Source organism: Lissotriton helveticus, chromosome 5_1 (genome assembly GCF_964261635.1).
Source record: "Lissotriton helveticus chromosome 5_1, aLisHel1.1, whole genome shotgun sequence".
NCBI classification, from domain to species: Eukaryota; Metazoa; Chordata; class Amphibia; order Caudata; family Salamandridae; genus Lissotriton; species Lissotriton helveticus.
Genome location: NC_136065.1, coordinates 1,623,141,871 through 1,623,161,538, shown reverse-complemented (window position 1 = coordinate 1,623,161,538; position 19,668 = coordinate 1,623,141,871). Strand labels below are relative to the sequence as shown.

General features: G+C 37.9%; 15 non-coding genes across 15 annotated transcripts; all 15 read left to right on the top strand.

The window, feature by feature from the left end:
• Window positions 1-203: 203 nt before the first annotated feature.
• TRNAR-UCG (transfer RNA arginine (anticodon UCG)) lies at window positions 204-276 on the top strand. Its single transcript has one exon. It is a non-coding gene; the product is annotated as a tRNA-Arg (tRNA).
• A 1,521-nt stretch (window positions 277-1,797) lies between these two features.
• Window positions 1,798-1,870, top strand: TRNAR-UCG (transfer RNA arginine (anticodon UCG)). The gene has a single exon. It is a non-coding gene; the product is annotated as a tRNA-Arg (tRNA).
• A 1,521-nt stretch (window positions 1,871-3,391) lies between these two features.
• TRNAR-UCG (transfer RNA arginine (anticodon UCG)) lies at window positions 3,392-3,464 on the top strand. Its single transcript has one exon. It is a non-coding gene; the product is annotated as a tRNA-Arg (tRNA).
• A 1,520-nt stretch (window positions 3,465-4,984) lies between these two features.
• Window positions 4,985-5,057, top strand: TRNAR-UCG (transfer RNA arginine (anticodon UCG)). Its single transcript has one exon. It is a non-coding gene; the product is annotated as a tRNA-Arg (tRNA).
• Window positions 5,058-5,858: 801 nt separating this feature from the next.
• Window positions 5,859-5,931, top strand: TRNAR-CCU (transfer RNA arginine (anticodon CCU)). Its single transcript has one exon. It is a non-coding gene; the product is annotated as a tRNA-Arg (tRNA).
• Window positions 5,932-6,578: 647 nt separating this feature from the next.
• Window positions 6,579-6,651, top strand: TRNAR-UCG (transfer RNA arginine (anticodon UCG)). The gene has a single exon. It is a non-coding gene; the product is annotated as a tRNA-Arg (tRNA).
• A 1,521-nt stretch (window positions 6,652-8,172) lies between these two features.
• Window positions 8,173-8,245, top strand: TRNAR-UCG (transfer RNA arginine (anticodon UCG)). Its single transcript has one exon. It is a non-coding gene; the product is annotated as a tRNA-Arg (tRNA).
• A 1,520-nt stretch (window positions 8,246-9,765) lies between these two features.
• Window positions 9,766-9,838, top strand: TRNAR-UCG (transfer RNA arginine (anticodon UCG)). Its single transcript has one exon. It is a non-coding gene; the product is annotated as a tRNA-Arg (tRNA).
• Window positions 9,839-11,359: 1,521 nt separating this feature from the next.
• TRNAR-UCG (transfer RNA arginine (anticodon UCG)) lies at window positions 11,360-11,432 on the top strand. Its single transcript has one exon. It is a non-coding gene; the product is annotated as a tRNA-Arg (tRNA).
• Window positions 11,433-12,233: 801 nt separating this feature from the next.
• On the top strand, window positions 12,234-12,306 carry TRNAR-CCU (transfer RNA arginine (anticodon CCU)). Its single transcript has one exon. It is a non-coding gene; the product is annotated as a tRNA-Arg (tRNA).
• A 647-nt stretch (window positions 12,307-12,953) lies between these two features.
• TRNAR-UCG (transfer RNA arginine (anticodon UCG)) lies at window positions 12,954-13,026 on the top strand. Its single transcript has one exon. It is a non-coding gene; the product is annotated as a tRNA-Arg (tRNA).
• Window positions 13,027-14,546: 1,520 nt separating this feature from the next.
• TRNAR-UCG (transfer RNA arginine (anticodon UCG)) lies at window positions 14,547-14,619 on the top strand. Its single transcript has one exon. It is a non-coding gene; the product is annotated as a tRNA-Arg (tRNA).
• Window positions 14,620-16,140: 1,521 nt separating this feature from the next.
• TRNAR-UCG (transfer RNA arginine (anticodon UCG)) lies at window positions 16,141-16,213 on the top strand. The gene has a single exon. It is a non-coding gene; the product is annotated as a tRNA-Arg (tRNA).
• A 1,521-nt stretch (window positions 16,214-17,734) lies between these two features.
• Window positions 17,735-17,807, top strand: TRNAQ-UUG (transfer RNA glutamine (anticodon UUG)). The gene has a single exon. It is a non-coding gene; the product is annotated as a tRNA-Gln (tRNA).
• Window positions 17,808-19,328: 1,521 nt separating this feature from the next.
• On the top strand, window positions 19,329-19,401 carry TRNAR-UCG (transfer RNA arginine (anticodon UCG)). Its single transcript has one exon. It is a non-coding gene; the product is annotated as a tRNA-Arg (tRNA).
• Window positions 19,402-19,668: the final 267 nt, after the last annotated feature.

Sequence of the window (19,668 nt, the reverse complement as noted above, 5' to 3'; positions counted from 1 at the left end):
AAGAAAGAGGTTTAAATGCAAAAATGAAAACAATAGCTTATCGTACTGGTGACATTCTCATTATATAAATTCGAAAAAAGTGATTTAATTGAAAGGAGCTGAACAAAATCCACAATGGTTTGTAAACCTAAATAACTATAAATAATATATTTTCCAACCTTGCATACCACCTACAGTATAAAAATAAATGCAGCAGGACACATGACCGCGTGGCCTAATGGATAAGGCTTCTGACTTCGGATCAGAAGATTGAGGGTTTGAGTCCCTTCGTGGTCGGTTTTTGCCAATTGTCACACAATTCAGGTTTCCATTCAGAATGGAAGCAGGCTCTTCCAATACTCTTATAGCCATCATGTTCTCATTCCTAATTAATAATAAAGTGGAGTACATACTGCACAGTCATTTAGATTGCATCTTCAGTCTAAAATCTAGTCCATTTAAGTGGCATTAAAAAGTGCTTCTATGTACACGCACTGAATATGTACTAGGTTTGCAGAATTTTGACTTGACAGAATGGGTTTTAGCTTAAGTGTGTGTAGATGAACTGCAAGGTGTGTAAGTATGTGTTCATGTAGTGCTTCAAGTGTAAAATCTGTATGATTTGCGCAGTTAAAGTGCTAATTTTGCCTACGAGAAAGAAAAGTACTAAGAAGAATTATAAAGGATTGGCACATTGGCTGCCTTTGCTGATGACACAGATGGCTAATTTGTAAAGCACTGGTCTATTAAGTTGCAGAGTGTGGGTGAACTTGGTTAGTAGACTTGGTGCCTGTTTCTGTGTCCTGCTGAAGACAAGGACGGCTTGATACCACTGTCAAAGCCCAGTTTATTAAGAAAAGCATCCATGGAAGAAGAAGTTTGATTCGAAAATGGTTCTCCTCCAATTTCTCTTCACTTGCTACAAATGCAGAGTATCCATTATAGCACAGAACAGAGTGTTAAAGTCGGGGATGGAAGAGGATGAAAATGGGAAGTTTACTTATGGAGAGAACTGAGAAATGTCCTGTGTGCAGACACCAGTGTTGGACGATTGAATACATTTAAATAATGCCTCTAGATTGCTGGTATGTATCTGTCCCTCAGTGGCCTAATGGATAAGGCACTGGCCTCCTAAGCCAGGGATTGTGAGTTCGAGTCCCATCTGAGGTGCATACCAATGTCCACTCTTACTTTTCCAGAAAAATAAATATATTTATTACATGCTTCCTCTCAGAAGTTTATGAGGTATTAGGAACTTTGAAATGGTACCATTTTACTTCTGTACTCGTCAGAGTCATGTTGATGTTCTGAAACTACAATGTCGATTTTTGAAACACCTATCTTTGTCAGATGCATTTTTGACCCGGCAGAAGATATTCCTTTTGAAAAAATTGATTTGAATTGGATTGGTGTAACTGTTGTTTCTAGAGGTGGCGAAAGGCTTTCAGCTACTTGAATAGGGCAAGTTAGGATTCATGAAATGTATACAACCTTTGAGTGTGTGTAAATTGGAATATCCAGGAAGGAGCAGTTTGTACTACTTTCAAAACAGTTTCTCTCCACTTCTGGAAACATCCAGAGCTATATAAAGCATAAACTGAGCTTTAATCTCATGAAGAAAGAGGTTTAAATGCAAAAATGAAAACAATAGCTTATCGTACTGGTGACATTCTCATTATATAAATTCCAAAAAAGTGATTTAATTGAAAGGAGCTGAAAAAACCCCACAATGGTTTGTAAACCTAAATAACTATAAATAATATATTTTCCAACCTTGCATACCACCTACAGTATAAATATAAATGCAGCAGGACACATGACCGCGTGGCCTAATGGATAAGGCGTCTGACTTCGGATCAGAAGATTGAGGGTTCGAGTCCCTTCGTGGTCAGATTTTGCCAATGGTCACACAATTCAGGTTTCCATTCAGAATGGAAGCAGGCTCTTCCAATACTCTTATAGACATCATGTTCTCATTCCTAATTAATAATAAAGTGGAGTACATACTGCACAGTCATTTAGATTGCATCTTCAGTCTAAAATCTAGTGCATTTGAGTGAAATTAAAAAGTGCTTCTATGTACATGTACTGAATATGTACTAGGTTTGCAGAATTTTGACTTGACAGAATGGGTTTTAGCTTAAGTGTGTGTAGATGAACTGCAAGGTGTCTAAGTATGTGTTCATGTAGTGCTTCAAGTGTAAAATCTGTATGATTAGTGCAGTTAAAGTGCTAATTTTGCCTACGAGAAAGTAAAGTACTAAGAAGAATTATAAAGGATTGGCACATTGGCTGCCTTTGCTGATGACACAGATGGCTAATTTGTAAAGCACTGGTCTATTAAGTTGCAGAGTGTGGTTGAACTTGGTTAGTAGACTTGGTGTCTGTTTCTGTGTCCTGCTGAAGACAAGGACGGCTTGATACCACTGTCAAAGGCCAGTTTATTAAGAAAAGCATCCATGGAGGAAGAAGTGTTGATTCGAAAATGGTTCTCCTCCAATTTCTCTCCACTTGCTACAAATGCAGAGTATCCATTATAGCACAGAACAGAGTTTAAAAGTCGGGGATGGAAGAGGATGAAAATGGGAAGTTTACTAATGGAGAGAACTGAGAAATGTCCTGTGTGAAGACACCAGTGTTGGACGATTGAATACATTTAAATAATGCCTCTAGATTGCTGGTATGTATCTGTGCCTCAGTGGCCTAATGGATAAGGCATTGCTCTCCTAAGCCAGGGATTGTGAGTTCGAGTCCCATCTGAGGTGCAAACCAATGTCCACTCTTATTTTTCCAGAAAAATACATATATTTATTACATGCTTCCTCTCAGAAGCTTATGAGGTATTAGGAACGTTGAAATGGTACCATTTTACTTCTGTACTCGTCAGAGTCATGTTAATGTTCTGAAACTACAAAGTCGATTTTTGAAACACCTATCTTTGTCAGATGCATTTTTGACCCGGCAGAAGATATTCCTTTGGAAAAAATGATTTGAATTGGATTGGTGTAACTGTTGTTTCTAGAGGTGGTGAAAGGCTTTCAGCTACTTGAATAGGGCAAGTCAGGATTCATGAAATGTATACAACCTTTGAGTGTGTGTAAATTGGAATATCCAGGAAGGAGCAGTTTGTACTACTTTCAAAACAGTTTCTCTCCACTTCTGGAAACATCCAGAGCTGTATACAGCATAAACTGAGCTTTAATCTCATGAAGAAAGAGGTTTAAATGCAAAAATGAAAACAATAGCTTATCGTACTGCTGACATTCTCATTATATAAATTCCAAAAAAGTGATTTAATTGAAAGGAGCTGAAAAAAACCCACAATGGTTTGTAAACCTAAATAACTATAAAAAATATATTTTCCAACCTTGCATACCACCTACAGTATAAAAATAAATGCAGCAGGACACATGACCGCGTGGCCTAATGGATAAGGCGTCTGACTTCGGATCAGAAGATTGAGGGTTCGAGTCCCTTCGTGGTCAGATTGTGCCAATGGTCACACAATTCAGGTTTCCATTCAGAATGGAAGCAGTTTCTTCCAATACTCTTATAGACATCATGTTCTCATTCCTAATTAATAATGAAGTGGAGTACATACTGCACAGTCATTTAGATTGCATCTTCAGTCTAAAATCTAGTGCATTTAAGTGGCATTAAAAAGTGCTTCTATGTACATGTACTGAATATGTACTAGGTTTGCAGAATTTTGACTTGACAGAATGGGTTTTAGCTTAAGTGTGTGTAGATGAACTGCAAGGTGTGTAAGTATGTGCTCATGGAGTGCTTCAAGTGTAAAATCTGTATGATTTGTGCAGTTAAAGTGCTAATTTTGCCTACGAGAAAGAAAAGTACTACAGAAGAATTATAAAGGATTGGCACATTGGCTGCCTTTGCTGATGACACAGTTTGCTAATTTGTAAAGCACTGGTCTATTAAGTTGCAGAGTGTGGTTGAACTTGGTTAGTAGACTTGGTGCCTGTTTCTGTGTCCTGCTGAAGACAAGGACGGCTTGATACCACTGTCAAAGCCCAGTTTATTGAGAAAAGCATCCATGGAAGAAGAAGTGTTGATTCGAAAATGGTTCTCCTCCAATTTCTCTCCACTTGCTAGAAATACAGAGTCTCCATTTTAGCACAGAACAGAGTGTTAAAGTCGGGGATGGAAGAGGATGAAAATGGGAAGTTTACTTATGGAGAGAACTGAGAAATATCCTGTGTGCACACACCAGTGTTGGACGATTGAATACATTTAAATAATGCCTCTAGATTGCTGGCATCTATCTGTGCCTCAGTGGCCTAATGGATAAGTCACTGGCCTCCTAGGCCATGGATTGTGGGTTCGAGTCCCATCTGAGATGCAAACCAATGTCCACTCTAACTTTTCCAGAAAAATAAATATATTTATTACATGCTTCCTCTCAGAAGCTTATGAGGTATTAGGAACTTTGAAATGGTACCATTTTACTTCTGTACTCTTCAGAGTCATGTTGATGTTCTGAAACTACAAAGTAGATTTTTAAACACCTATCTTTGTCAGATGCATATTTTACCCGGCAGAAGATATTCCTTTGGAAAAAATTATTTGAATTGGATTGGTGTAACTGTTGTTTCTAGAGGTGTTGTAAGGCTTTCAGCTAATTGAATAGGGCAAGTCAGGATTCATGAAATGTATACAACCTTTGAGTGTGTGTAAATTGGAATATCCAGGAAGGAGCAGTTTGTCCTACTTTCAAAACAGTTTCTCTCCACTTCTGGAAACATCCAGAGCTATGTAAAGCATTTACTGAGCTTTAATCTCATGAAGAAAGAGGTTTAAATGCAAAAGAGAAAACAAAAGATTATCGTACTGGTGACATTCTCATTATATAGATTCCAAAAAAGTGCTTTAATTGAAAGGAGCTGAAAAAAACCACAATGGGATGTAAACCTAAATAACTATAAATATTATATTTTCCATCCTTGCATACCACCTACAGTATAAAAATACATACAGCAGGACAAATGACTGCGTGACCTAATGGATAAGGCGTCTGACTTCGGATCAGAAGATTGAGGGTTCAAGTCCCTTCGTGGTCTGATTTTGCCAATGGTCACACAATTCAGGTTTCCATTCAGAATGGAAGCCGGCTCTTCCAATACTCTTATAGACATCATGTTCTCATTCCTAATTAATAATAAAGTGGAGTACATACTGCACAGTCATTTAGATTGCATCTTCAGTCTAAAATCTAGTGCATTTGAGTGGCATTAAAAAGTGCTTCTATGTACATGTACTGAATATGTACTAGGTTTGCAGAATTTTGACTTGACAGAATGGGTTTTAGCTTAAGTGTGTGTAGATTAACTGCAAGGTGTCTAAGTATGTGTTCATGTAGTGCTTCAAGTGTAAAATCTGTATGATTAGTGCAGTTAAAGTGCTAATTTTGCCTACGAGAAAGAAAAGTACTAAGAAGAATTATAAAGGATTGGCACATTGGCTGCCTTTGCTGATGACACAGATGGCTAATTTGTAAAGCACTGGTATATTAAGTTGCAGAGTGTGGTTGAACTTGGTTAGTAGACTTGGTGCCTGTTTCTGTGTCCTGATGGAGACAAGGACGGCTTGATACCACTGTCAAAGCCCAGTTTATTAAGAAAAGCATCCATGGAGGAAGAAGTGTTGATTCGAAAATGGTTCTCCTCCAATTTCTCTCCACTTGCTACAAATGCAGAGTATCCATTATAGCACAGAACAGAGTGTTAAAGTCGGGGATGGAAGAGGATGAAAATGGGAAGTTTACTTATGGAGAGAACTGAGAAATGTCCTGTGTGCAGACACCAGTGTTGGACGATTGAATACATTTAAATAATGCCTCTAGATTGCTGATATGTATCTGTGCCTCAGTGGCCTAATGGATAAGGCACTGGCCTCCTAAGCCAGGGATTGTGGATTCGAGTCCCATCTGAGGTGCAAACCAATGTCCACTCTTACTTTTCCAGAAAAATAAATATATTTATTACATGCTTCCTCTCAGAAGCTTATGAGGTATTAGGAACTTTGAAATGGTACCATTTTACTTCTGTACTCGTCAGAGTCATGTTGATGTTCTGAAACTACAAAGTCTATTTTTGAAACACCTATCTTTGTCAGATGCATTTTTGACCCGGCAGAAGATATTCCTTTGGAAAAAATGATTTGAATTGGATTGGTGTAACTGTTGTTTCTAGAGGTGGTGAAAGGCTTTCAGCTACTTGAATAGGGCAAGTCAGGATTCATGAAATGTATACAACCTTTGAGTGTGTGTTAATTGGAATATCCAGGAAGGAGCAGTTTGTACTACTTTCAAAACAGTTTCTCTCCACTTCTGGAAACATCCAGAGCTATATAAAGCATAAACTGAGCTTTAATCTCATGAAGAAAGAGGTTTAAATGCAAAAATGAAAACAATAGCTTATCGTACTGGTGACATTCTCATTATATAAATTCGAAAAAAGTGATTTAATTGAAAGGAGCTGAACAAAAACCACAATGGTTTGTAAACCTAAATAACTATAAATAATATATTTTCCAACCTTGCATACCACCTACAGTATAAAAATAAATGCAGCAGGACACATGACCGCGTGGCCTAATGGATAAGGCTTCTGACTTCGGATCAGAAGATTGAGGGTTTGAGTCCCTTCGTGGTCGGTTTTTGCCAATTGTCACACAATTCAGGTTTCCATTCAGAATGGAAGCAGGCTCTTCCAATACTCTTATAGCCATCATGTTCTCATTCCTAATTAATAATAAAGTGGAGTACATACTGCACAGTCATTTAGATTGCATCTTCAGTCTAAAATCTAGTCCATTTAAGTGGCATTAAAAAGTGCTTCTATGTACACGCACTGAATATGTACTAGGTTTGCAGAATTTTGACTTGACAGAATGGGTTTTAGCTTAAGTGTGTGTAGATGAACTGCAAGGTGTGTAAGTATGTGTTCATGTAGTGCTTCAAGTGTCAAATCTGTATGATTTGTGCAGTTAAAGTGCTAATTTTGCCTACTAGAAAGAAAAGTACTAAGAAGAATTATAAAGGATTGGCACATTGGCTGCCTTTGCTGATGACACAGATGGCTAATTTGTAAAGCACTGGTCTATTAAGTTGCAGAGTGTGGGTGAACTTGGTAAGTAGACTTGGTGCCTGTTTCTGTGTCCTGCTGAAGACAAGGACGGCTTGATACCACTGTCAAAGCCCAGTTTATTAAGAAAAGCATCCATGGAAGAAGAAGTTTGATTCGAAAATGGTTCTCCTCCAATTTCTCTTCACTTGCTACAAATGCAGAGTATCCATTATAGCACAGAACAGAGTGTTAAAGTCGGGGATGGAAGAGGATGAAAATGGGAAGTTTACTTATGGAGAGAACTGAGAAATGTCCTGTGTGCAGACACCAGTGTTGGACGATTGAATACATTTAAATAATGCCTCTAGATTGCTGGTATGTATCTGTCCCTCAGTGGCCTAATGGATAAGGCACTGGCCTCCTAAGCCAGGGATTGTGAGTTCGAGTCCCATCTGAGGTGCATACCAATGTCCACTCTTACTTTTCCAGAAAAATAAATATATTTATTACATGCTTCCTCTCAGAAGTTTATGAGGTATTAGGAACTTTGAAATGGTACCATTTTACTTCTGTACTCGTCAGAGTCATGTTGATGTTCTGAAACTACAAAGTCGATTTTTGAAACACCTATCTTTGTCAGATGCATTTTTGACCCGGCAGAAGATATTCCTTTTGAAAAAATTGATTTGAATTGGATTGGTGTAACTGTTGTTTCTAGAGGTGGCGAAAGGCTTTCAGCTACTTGAATAGGGCAAGTTAGGATTCATGAAATGTATACAACCTTTGAGTGTGTGTAAATTGGAATATCCAGGAAGGAGCAGTTTGTACTACTTTCAAAACAGTTTCTCTCCACTTCTGGAAACATCCAGAGCTATATAAAGCATAAACTGAGCTTTAATCTCATGAAGAAAGAGGTTTAAATGCAAAAATGAAAACAATAGCTTATCGTACTGGTGACATTCTCATTATATAAATTCCAAAAAAGTGATTTAATTGAAAGGAGCTGAAAAAACCCCACAATGGATTGTAAACCTAAATAACTATAAATAATATATTTTCCAACCTTGCATACCACCTACAGTATAAAAATAAATGCAGCAGGACACATGACCGCGTGGCCTAATGGATAAGGTGTCTGACTTCGGATCAGAAGATTGAGGGTTCGAGTCCCTTCGTGGTCAGCTTTTGCCAATGGTCACACAATTCAGGTTTCCATTCAGAATGGAAGCAGGCTCTTCCAATACTCTTATAGACATCATGTTCTCATTCCTAATTAATAATAAAGTGGAGTACATACTGCACAGTCATTTAGATTGCATCTTCAGTCTAAAATCTAGTGCATTTAAGTGGCATTAAAAAGTGCTTCTATGTACATGTACTGAATATGTACTAGGTTTGCAGAATTTTGACTTGACAGAATGGGTTTTAGCTTAAGTGTGTGTAGATGAACTGCAAGGTGTGTAAGTATGTGTTCATGTAGTGCTTCAAGTGTACAATCTGTATGATTTGCGCAGTTAAAGTGCTAATTTTGCCTACGAGAAAGAAAAGTACTAAGAAGAATTATAAAGGATTGGCACATTGGCTGCCTTTGCTGATGACACAGATGGCTAATTTGTAAAGCACTGGTCTATTAAGTTGCAGAGTGTGGGTGAACTTGGTTAGTAGACTTGGTGCCTGTTTCTGTGTCCTGCTGAAGACAAGGACGGCTTGATACCACTGTCAAAGCCCAGTTTATTAAGAAAAGCATCCATGGAGAAAGAAGTGTTGATTCAAAAATGGTTCTCCTCCAATTTCTCTCCACTTGCTACAAATGCAGAGTATCCATTATAGCACAGAACAGAGTGTTAAAGTCGGGGATGGAAGAGGATGAAAATGGGAAGTTTACTTATGGAGAGAACTGAGAAATGTCCTGTGTGCAGACACCAGTGTTGGACGATTGAATACATTTAAATAATGCCTCTAGATTGCTGGTATGTATCTGTGCCTCAGTGGCCTAATGGATAAGGCACTGGCCTCCTAATCCAGGGATTGTGGGTTTGGGTCCCATCTGAGGTGCAAACCAATGTCCACTCTTACTTTTCCAGAAAAATAAATATATTTATTACATGCTTCCTCTCAGATGTTTATGAGGTATTAGGAACTTTGAAATGGTAACATTTTACTTCTGTACTCTTCAGAGTCATGTTGATGTTCTGTAACTACAAAGTCAATTTTTAAACACCTATCTTTGTCAGATGCATTTTTGACCCGGCAGAAGATATTCCTTTGGAAAAAATTATTTGAATTGGATTGGTGTAACTGTTGTTTCTAGAGGTGGTGAAAGGCTTTCAGCTACTTGAATAGGGCTAGTTAGGATTCATTAAATGTATACAACCTTTGAGTGTGTGTAAATTGGAATATCCAGGAAGGAGCAGTTTGTACTACTTTCAAAACAGTTTCTCTCCACTTCTGGAAACATCCAGAGCTATATAAAGCATAAACTGAGCTTTAATCTCATGAAGAAAGAGGTTTAAATGCAAAAATGAAAACAATAGCTTATCGTACTGGTGACATTCTCATTATATAAATTCCAAAAAAGTGATTTAATTGAAAGGAGCTGAAAAAACCCCACAATGGTTTGTAAACCTAAATAACTATAAATAATATATTTTCCAACCTTGCATACCACCTACAGTATAAATATAAATGCAGCAGGACACATGACCGCGTGGCCTAATGGATAAGGCGTCTGACTTCGGATCTGAAGATTGAGGGTTCGAGTCCCTTCGTGGTCAGATTTTGCCAATGGTCACACAATTCAGGTTTCCATTCAGAATGGAAGCAGGCTCTTCCAATACTCTTATAGACATCATGTTCTCATTCCTAATTAATAATAAAGTGGAGTACATACTGCACAGTCATTTAGATTGCATCTTCAGTCTAAAATCTAGTGCATTTGAGTGACATTAAAAAGTGCTTCTATGTACATGTACTGAATATGTACTAGGTTTGCAGAATTTTGACTTGACAGAATGGGTTTTAGCTTAAGTGTGTGTAGATGAACTGCAAGGTGTCTAAGTATGTGTTCATGTAGTGCTTCAAGTGTAAAATCTGTATGATTAGTGCAGTTAAAGTGCTAATTTTGCCTACGAGAAAGTAAAGTACTAAGAAGAATTATAAAGGATTGGCACATTGGCTGCCTTTGCTGATGACACAGATGGCTAATTTGTAAAGCACTGGTCTATTAAGTTGCAGAGTGTGGTTGAACTTGGTTAGTAGACTTGGTGTCTGTTTCTGTGTCCTGCTGAAGACAAGGACGGCTTGATACCACTGTCAAAGGCCAGTTTATTAAGAAAAGCATCCATGGAGGAAGAAGTGTTGATTCGAAAATGGTTCTCCTCCAATTTCTCTCCACTTGCTACAAATGCAGAGTATCCATTATAGCACAGAACAGAGTTTAAAAGTCGGGGATGGAAGAGGATGAAAATGGGAAGTTTACTAATGGAGAGAACTGAGAAATGTCCTGTGTGAAGACACCAGTGTTGGACGATTGAATACATTTAAATAATGCCTCTAGATTGCTGGTATGTATCTGTGCCTCAGTGGCCTAATGGATAAGGCATTGCTCTCCTAAGCCAGGGATTGTGAGTTCGAGTCCCATCTGGGGTGCAAACCAATGTCCACTCTTATTTTTCCAGAAAAATACATATATTTATTACATGCTTCCTCTCAGAAGCTTATGAGGTATTAGGAACGTTGAAATGGTACCATTTTACTTCTGTACTCGTCAGAGTCATGTTAATGTTCTGAAACTACAAAGTCGATTTTTGAAACACCTATCTTTGTCAGATGCATTTTTGACCCGGCAGAAGATATTCCTTTGGAAAAAATGATTTGAATTGGATTGGTGTAACTGTTGTTTCTAGAGGTGGTGAAAGGCTTTCAGCTACTTGAATAGGGCAAGTCAGGATTCATGAAATGTATACAACCTTTGAGTGTGTGTAAATTGGAATATCCAGGAAGGAGCAGTTTGTACTACTTTCAAAACAGTTTCTCTCCACTTCTGGAAACATCCAGAGCTGTATACAGCATAAACTGAGCTTTAATCTCATGAAGAAAGAGGTTTAAATGCAAAAATGAAAACAATAGCTTATCGTACTGGTGACATTCTCATTATATAAATTCCAAAAAAGTGATTTAATTGAAAGGAGCTGAAAAAAACCCACAATGGTTTGTAAACCTAAATAACTATAAAAAATATATTTTCCAACCTTGCATACCACCTACAGTATAAAAATAAATGCAGTAGGACACATGACCGCGTGGCCTAATGGATAAGGCGTCTGACTTCGGATCAGAAGATTGAGGGTTCGAGTCCCTTCGTGGTCAGATTGTTCCAATGGTCACACAATTCAGGTTTCCATTCAGAATGGAAGCAGTTTCTTCCAATACTCTTATAGACATCATGTTCTCATTCCTAATTAATAATGAAGTGGAGTACATACTGCACAGTCATTTAGATTGCATCTTCAGTCTAAAATCTAGTGCATTTAAGTGGCATTAAAAAGTGCTTCTATGTACATGTACTGAATATGTACTAGGTTTGCAGAATTTTGACTTGACAGAATGGGTTTTAGCTTAAGTGTGTGTAGATGAACTGCAAGGTGTGTAAGTATGTGTTCATGTAGTGCTTCAAGTGTAAAATCTGTATGATTTGTGCAGTTAAAGTGCTAATTTTGCCTACGAGAAAGAAAAGTACTAAGAAGAATTATAAAGGATTGGCACATTGGCTGCCTTTGCTGATGACACAGATGGCTAATTTGTAAAGCACTGGTCTACTAAGTTGCAGAGTGTGGTTGAACTTGGTTAGTAGACTTGGTGCCTGTTTCTGTGTCCTGATGGAGACAAGGACGGCTTGATACCACTGTCAAAGCCCAGTTTATTAAGAAAAGCATCCATGGAGGAAGAAGTGTTGATTCGAAAATGGTTCTCCTCCAATTTCTCTCCACTTGCTACAAATGCAGAGTATCCATTATAGCACAGAACAGAGTGTTAAAGTCGGGGATGGAAGAGGATGAAAATGGGAAGTTTACTTATGGAGAGAACTGAGAAATGTCCTATGTGCAGACACCAGTGTTGGACGATTGAATACATTTAAATAATGCCTCTAGATTGCTGATATGTATCTGTGCCTCAGTGGCCTAATGGATAAGGCACTGGCCTCCTAAGCCAGGGATTGTGGGTTCGAGTCCCATCTGAGGTGCAAACCAATGTCCACTCTTACTTTTCCAGAAAAATAAATATATTTATTACATGCTTCCTCTCAGAAGCTTATGAGGTATTAGGAACTTTGAAATGGTACCATTTTACTTCTGTACTCGTCAGAGTCATGTTGATGTTCTGAAACTACAAAGTCTATTTTTGAAACACCTATCTTTGTCAGATGCATTTTTGACCCGGCAGAAGATATTCCTTTGGAAAAAATGATTTGAATTGGATTGGTGTAACTGTTGTTTCTAGAGGTGGTGAAAGGCTTTCAGCTACTTGAATAGGGCAAGTCAGGATTCATGAAATGTATACAACCTTTGAGTGTGTGTTAATTGGAATATCCAGGAAGGAGCAGTTTGTACTACTTTCAAAACAGTTTCTCTCCACTTCTGGAAACATCCAGAGCTATATAAAGCATAAACTGAGCTTTAATCTCATGAAGAAAGAGGTTTAAATGCAAAAATGAAAACAATAGCTTATCGTACTGGTGACATTCTCATTATATAAATTCGAAAAAAGTGATTTAATTGAAAGGAGCTGAACAAAAACCACAATGGTTTGTAAACCTAAATAACTATAAATAATATATTTTCCAACCTTGCATACCACCTACAGTATAAAAATAAATGCAGCAGGACACATGACCGCGTGGCCTAATGGATAAGGTGTCTGACTTCGGATCAGAAGATTGAGGGTTCGAGTCCCTTCATGGTCAGCTTTTGCCAATGGTCACACAATTCAGGTTTTCATTCAGAATGGAAGCAGGCTCTTCCAATACTCTTATAGACATCATGTTCTCATTCCTAATTAATAATAAAGTGGAGTACATACTGCACAGTCATTTAGATTGCATCTTCAGTCTAAAATCTAGTGCATTTAAGTGGCATTAAAAAGTGCTTCTATGTACATGTACTGAATATGTACTAGGTTTGCAGAATTTTGACTTGACAGAATGGGTTTTAGCTTAAGTGTGTGTAGATGAACTGCAAGGTGTGTAAGTATGTGTTCATGTAGTGCTTCAAGTGTAAAATCTGTATGATTTGCGCAGTTAAAGTGCTAATTTTGCCTACGAGAAAGAAAAGTACTAAGAAGAATTATAAAGGATTGGCACATTGGCTGCCTTTGCTGATGACACAGATGGCTAATTTGTAAAGCACTGGTCTATTAAGTTGCAGAGTGTGGGTGAACTTGGTTAGTAGACTTGGTGCCTGTTTCTGTGTCCTGCTGAAGACAAGGACGGCTTGATACCACTGTCAAAGCCCAGTTTATTAAGAAAAGCATCCATGGAGAAAGAAGTGTTGATTCAAAAATGGTTCTCCTCCAATTTCTCTCCACTTGCTACAAATGCAGAGTATCCATTATAGCACAGAACAGAGTGTTAAAGTCGGGGATGGAAGAGGATGAAAATGGGAAGTTTACTTATGGAGAGAACTGAGAAATGTCCTGTGTGCAGACACCAGTGTTGGACGATTGAATACATTTAAATAATGCCTCTAGATTGCTGGTATGTATCTGTGCCTCAGTGGCCTAATGGAAAAGGCACTGGCCTCCTAATCCAGGGATTGTGGGTTTGGGTCCCATCTGAGGTGCAAACCAATGTCCACTCTTACTTTTCCAGAAAAATAAATATATTTATTACATGCTTCCTCTCAGATGTTTATGAGGTATTAGGAACTTTGAAATGGTAACATTTTACTTCTGTACTCTTCAGAGTCATGTTGATGTTCTGTAACTACAAAGTCAATTTTTAAACACCTATCTTTGTCAGATGCATTTTTGACCCGGCAGAAGATATTCCTTTGGAAAAAAATATTTGAATTGGATTGGTGTAACTGTTGTTTCTAGAGGTGGTGAAAGGCTTTCAGCTACTTGAATAGGGCTAGTTAGGATTCATTAAATGTATACAACCTTTGAGTGTGTGTAAATTGGAATATCCAGGAAGGAGCAGTTTGTACTACTTTCAAAACAGTTTCTCTCCACTTCTGGAAACATCCAGAGCTATATAAAGCATAAACTGAGCTTTAATCTCATGAAGAAAGAGGTTTAAATGCAAAAATGAAAACAATAGCTTATCGTACTGGTGACATTCTTATTATATAAATTCCAAAAAAGTAATTTAATTGAAAGGAGCTGAAAAAACCCCACAATGGTTTGTAAACCTAAATAACTATAAATAATATATTTTCCAACCTTGCATACCACCTACAGTATAAATATAAATGCAGCAGGACACATGACCGCGTGGCCTAATGGATAAGGCGTCTGACTTCGGATCAGAAGATTGAGGGTTCGAGTCCCTTCGTGGTCAGATTTTGCCAATGGTCACACAATTCAGGTTTCCATTCAGAATGGAAGCAGGCTCTTCCAATACTCTTATAGACATCATGTTCTCATTCCTAATTAATAATAAAGTGGAGTACATACTGCACAGTCATTTAGATTGCATCTTCAGTCTAAAATCTAGTGCATTTGAGTGACATTAAAAAGTGCTTCTATGTACATGTACTGAATATGTACTAGGTTTGCAGAATTTTGACTTGACAGAATGGGTTTTAGCTTAAGTGTGTGTAGATGAACTGCAAGGTGTCTAAGTATGTGTTCATGTAGTGCTTCAAGTGTAAAATCTGTATGATTAGTGCAGTTAAAGTGCTAATTTTGCCTACGAGAAAGTAAAGTACTAAGAAGAATTATAAAGGATTGGCACATTGGCTGCCTTTGCTGATGACACAGATGGCTAATTTGTAAAGCACTGGTCTATTAAGTTGCAGAGTGTGGTTGAACTTGGTTAGTAGACTTGGTGTCTGTTTCTGTGTCCTGCTGAAGACAAAGACGGCTTGATACCACTGTCAAAGGCCAGTTTATTAAGAAAAGCATCCATGGAGGAGGAAGTGTTGATTCGAAAATGGTTCTCCTCCAATTTCTCTCCACTTGCTACAAATGCAGAGTATCCATTATAGCACAGAACAGAGTTTAAAAGTCGGGGATGGAAGAGGATGAAAATGGGAAGTTTACTAATGGAGAGAACTGAGAAATGTCCTGTGTGAAGACACCAGTGTTGGACGATTGAATACATTTAAATAATGCCTCTAGATTGCTGGTATGTATCTGTACCTCAGTGGCCTAATGGATAAGGCATTGCACTCCTAAACCAGGGATTGTGAGTTCGAGTCCCATCTGAGGTGCAAACCAATGTCCACTCTTATTTTTCCAGAAAAATACATATATTTATTACATGCTTCCTCTCAGAAGCTTATGAGGTATTAGGAACGTTGAAATGGTACCATTTTACTTCTGTACTCGTCAGAGTCATGTTAATGTTCTGAAACTACAAAGTCGATTTTTGAAACACCTATCTTTGTCAGATGCATTTTTGACCCGGCAGAAGATATTCCTTTGGAAAAAATGATTTGAATTGGATTGGTGTAACTGTTGTTTCTAGAGGTGGTGAAAGGCTTTCAGCTACTTGAATAGGGCAAGTCAGGATTCATGAAATGTATACAACCTTTGAGTGTGTGTAAATTGGAATATCCAGGAAGGAGCAGTTTGTACTACTTTCAAAACAGTTTCTCTCCACTTCTGGAAACATCCAGAGCTGTATACAGCATAAACTGAGCTTTAATCTCATGAAGAAAGAGGTTTAAATGCAAAAATGAAAACAATAGCTTATCGTACTGGTGACATTCTCATTATATAAATTCCAAAAAAGTGATTTAATTGAAAGGAGCTGAAAAAAACCCACAATGGTTTGTAAACCTAAATAACTATAAAAAATATATTTTCCAACCTTGCATACCACCTACAGTATAAAAATAAATGCAGCAGGACACATGACCGCGTGGCCTAATGGATAAGGCGTCTGACTTCGGATCAGAAGATTGAGGGTTCGAGTCCCTTCGTGGTCAGATTGTGCCAATGGTCACACAATTCAGGTTTCCATTCAGAATGGAAGCAGTTTCTTCCAATACTCTTATAGACATCATGTTCTCATTCCTAATTAATAATGAAGTGGAGTACATACTGCACAGTCATTTAGATTGCATCTTCAGTCTAAAATCTAGTGCATTTAAGTGGCATTAAAAAGTGCTTCTATGTACATGTACTGAATATGTACTAGGTTTGCAGAATTTTGACTTGACAGAATGGGTTTTAGCTTAAGTGTGTGTAGATGAACTGCAAGGTGTGTAAGTATGTGTTCATGTAGTGCTTCAAGTGTAAAATCTGTATGATTTGTGCAGTTAAAGTGCTAATTTTGCCTACGAGAAAGAAAAGTACTAAGAAGAATTATAAAGGATTGGCACATTGGCTGCCTTTGCTGATGACACAGATGGCTAATTTGTAAAACACTGGTCTATTAAGTTGCAGAGTGTGGGTGAACTTGGTTAGTAGACTTGGTGCCTGTTTCTGTGTCCTGCTGAAGACAAGGACGGCTTGATACCACTGTCAAAGCCCAGTTTATTAAGAAAAGCATCCATGGAAGAAGAAGTGTTGATTCGAAAATGGTTCTCCTCCAATTTCTCTCCACTTGCTACAAATGCAGAGTATCCATTATAGCACAGAACAGAGTGTTAAAGTCGGGGATGGAAGAGGATGAAAATGGGAAGTTTACTTATGGAGAGAACTGAGAAATGTCCTGTGTGCAGACACCAGTGTTGGACGATTGAATACATTTAAATAATGCCTCTAGATTGTTGGTATGTATCTGTCCCTAAGTGGCCTAATGGATAAGGCACTGGCCTCCTAAGCCAGGGATTGTGGGTTCGAGTCCCATCTGAGGTGCAAACCAATGTCCACTCTTACTTTTCCAGAAAAATAAATATATTTATTACATGCTTCCTCTCAGAAGCTTATGAGGTATTAGGAACATTGAAATGGTACCATTTTACTTCTGTACTCGTCAGAGTCAGGTTGATGTTCTGAAACTACAAAGTCGATTTTTGAAACACCTGTCTTTGTCAGATGCATTTTTGACCCGGCAGAAGATATTCCTTTGGAAAAAATTATTTGAATTGGATTGGTGTAACTGTTGTTTCTAGAGGTGGTGAAAGGCTTTCAGCTACTTAAATAGGGCAAGTCAGGATTCATGAAACGTATACAACCTTTGAGTGTGTGTAAATTGGAATATCCAGGAAGGAGCAGTTTGTACTACTTTCAAAACAGTTTCTCTCCACTTCTGGAAACATCCAGAGCTATATAAAGCATAAACTGAGCTTTAATCTCATGAAGAAAGAGGTTTAAATGCAAAAATGAAAACAATAGCTTATCGTACTGGTGACATTCTCATTATATAAATTCCAAAAAAGTGATTTAATTGAAAGGAGCTGAAAAAACCCCACAATGGTTTGTAAACCTAAATAACTATAAATAATATATTTTCCAACCTTGCATACCACCTACAGTATAAAAATAAATGCAGCAGGACACATGACTGCGTGGCCTAATGGATAAGGCGTCTGACTTTGGATCAGAAGATTGAGGGTTCGAGTCCCTTCGTGGTCGGTTTTTGCCAATTGTCACACAATTCAGGTTTCCATTCAGAATGGAAGCAGGCTCTTCCAATACTCTTATAGCCATCATGTTCTCATTCCTAATTAATAATAAAGTGGAGTACATACTGCACAGTCATTTAGATTGCATCTTCAGTCTAAAATCTAGTGCATTTAAGTGGCATTAAAAAGTGCTTCTATGTACACGCACTGAATATGTACTAGGTTTGCAGAATTTTGACTTCACAGAATGGGTTTTTAGCTTAAGTGTGTGTAGATGAACTGCAAGGTGTGTAAGTATGTGCTCATGGAGTGCTTCAAGTGTAAAATCTGTATGATTTGTGCAGTTAAAGTGCTAATTTTGCCTACGAGAAAGAAAAGTACTACAGAAGAATTATAAAGGATTGGCACATTGGCTGCCTTTGCTGATGACACAGTTTGCTAATTTGTAAAGCACTGGTCTATTAAGTTGCAGAGTGTGGTTGAACTTGGTTAGTAGACTTGGTGCCTGTTTCTGTGTCCTGCTGAAGACAAGGACGGCTTGATACCACTGTCAAAGCCCAGTTTATTGAGAAAAGCATCCATGGAAGAAGAAGTGTTGATTCGAAAATGGTTCTCCTCCAATTTCTCTCCACTTGCTAGAAATACAGAGTCTCCATTTTAGCACAGAACAGAGTGTTAAAGTCGGGGATGGAAGAGGATGAAAATGGGAAGTTTACTTATGGAGAGAACTGAGAAATATCCTGTGTGCAGACACCAGTGTTGGACGATTGAATACATTTAAATAATGCCTCTAGATTGCTGGCATCTATCTGTGCCTCAGTGGCCTAATGGATAAGTCACTGGCCTCCTAAGCCATAGATTGTGGGTTCGAGTCCCATCTGAGGTGCAAACCAATGTCCACTTTAACTTTTCCAGAAAAATAAATATATTTATTACATGCTTCCTCTCAGAAGCTTATGAGGTATTAGGAACTTTGAAATGGTACCATTTTACTTCTGTACTCTTCAGAGTCATGTTGATGTTCTGAAACTACAAAGTAGATTTTTAAACACCTATCTTTGTCAGATGCATATTTTACCCGGCAGAAGATATTCCTTTGGAAAAAATTATTTGAATTGGATTGGTGTAACTGTTGTTTCTAGAGGTGTTGTAAGGCTTTCAGCTACTTGAATAGGGCAAGTCAGGATTCATGAATTGTATACAACCTTTGAGTGTGTGTAAATTGGAATATCCAGGAAGGAGCAGTTTGTACTACTTTCAAAACAGTTTCTCTCCACTTCTGGAAACATCCAGAGCTATGTAAAGCATTTACTGAGCTTTAATCTCATGAAGAAAGAGGTTTAAATGCAAAAGAGAAAACAAAAGATTATCGTACTGGTGACATTCTCATTATATAGATTCCAAAAAAGTGCTTTAATTGAAAGGAGCTGAAAAAAAACACAATGGGATGTAAACCTAAATAACTATAAATATTATATTTTCCATCCTTGCATACCACCTACAGTATAAAAATACACATAGCAGGACACATGACTGCGTGGCCTAATGGATAAGGCGTCTGACTTCGGATCAGAAGATTGAGGGTTCAAGTCCCTTCGTGGTCAGATTTTGCCAATGGTCACACAATTCAAGTTTCCATTCAGAATGGAAGCCAGCTCTTCCAATACTCTTATAGACGTCATGTTCTCATTCCTAATTAATAATAAAGTGGAGTACATACTGCACAGTCATTTAGATTGCATCTTCAGTCTAAAATCTAGTGCATTTGAGTGGCATTAAAAAGTGCTTCTATGTACACGTACTGAATATGTACTAGGTTTGCAGAATTTTGACTTGACAGAATGGGTTTTAGCTTAAGTGTGTGTAGATGA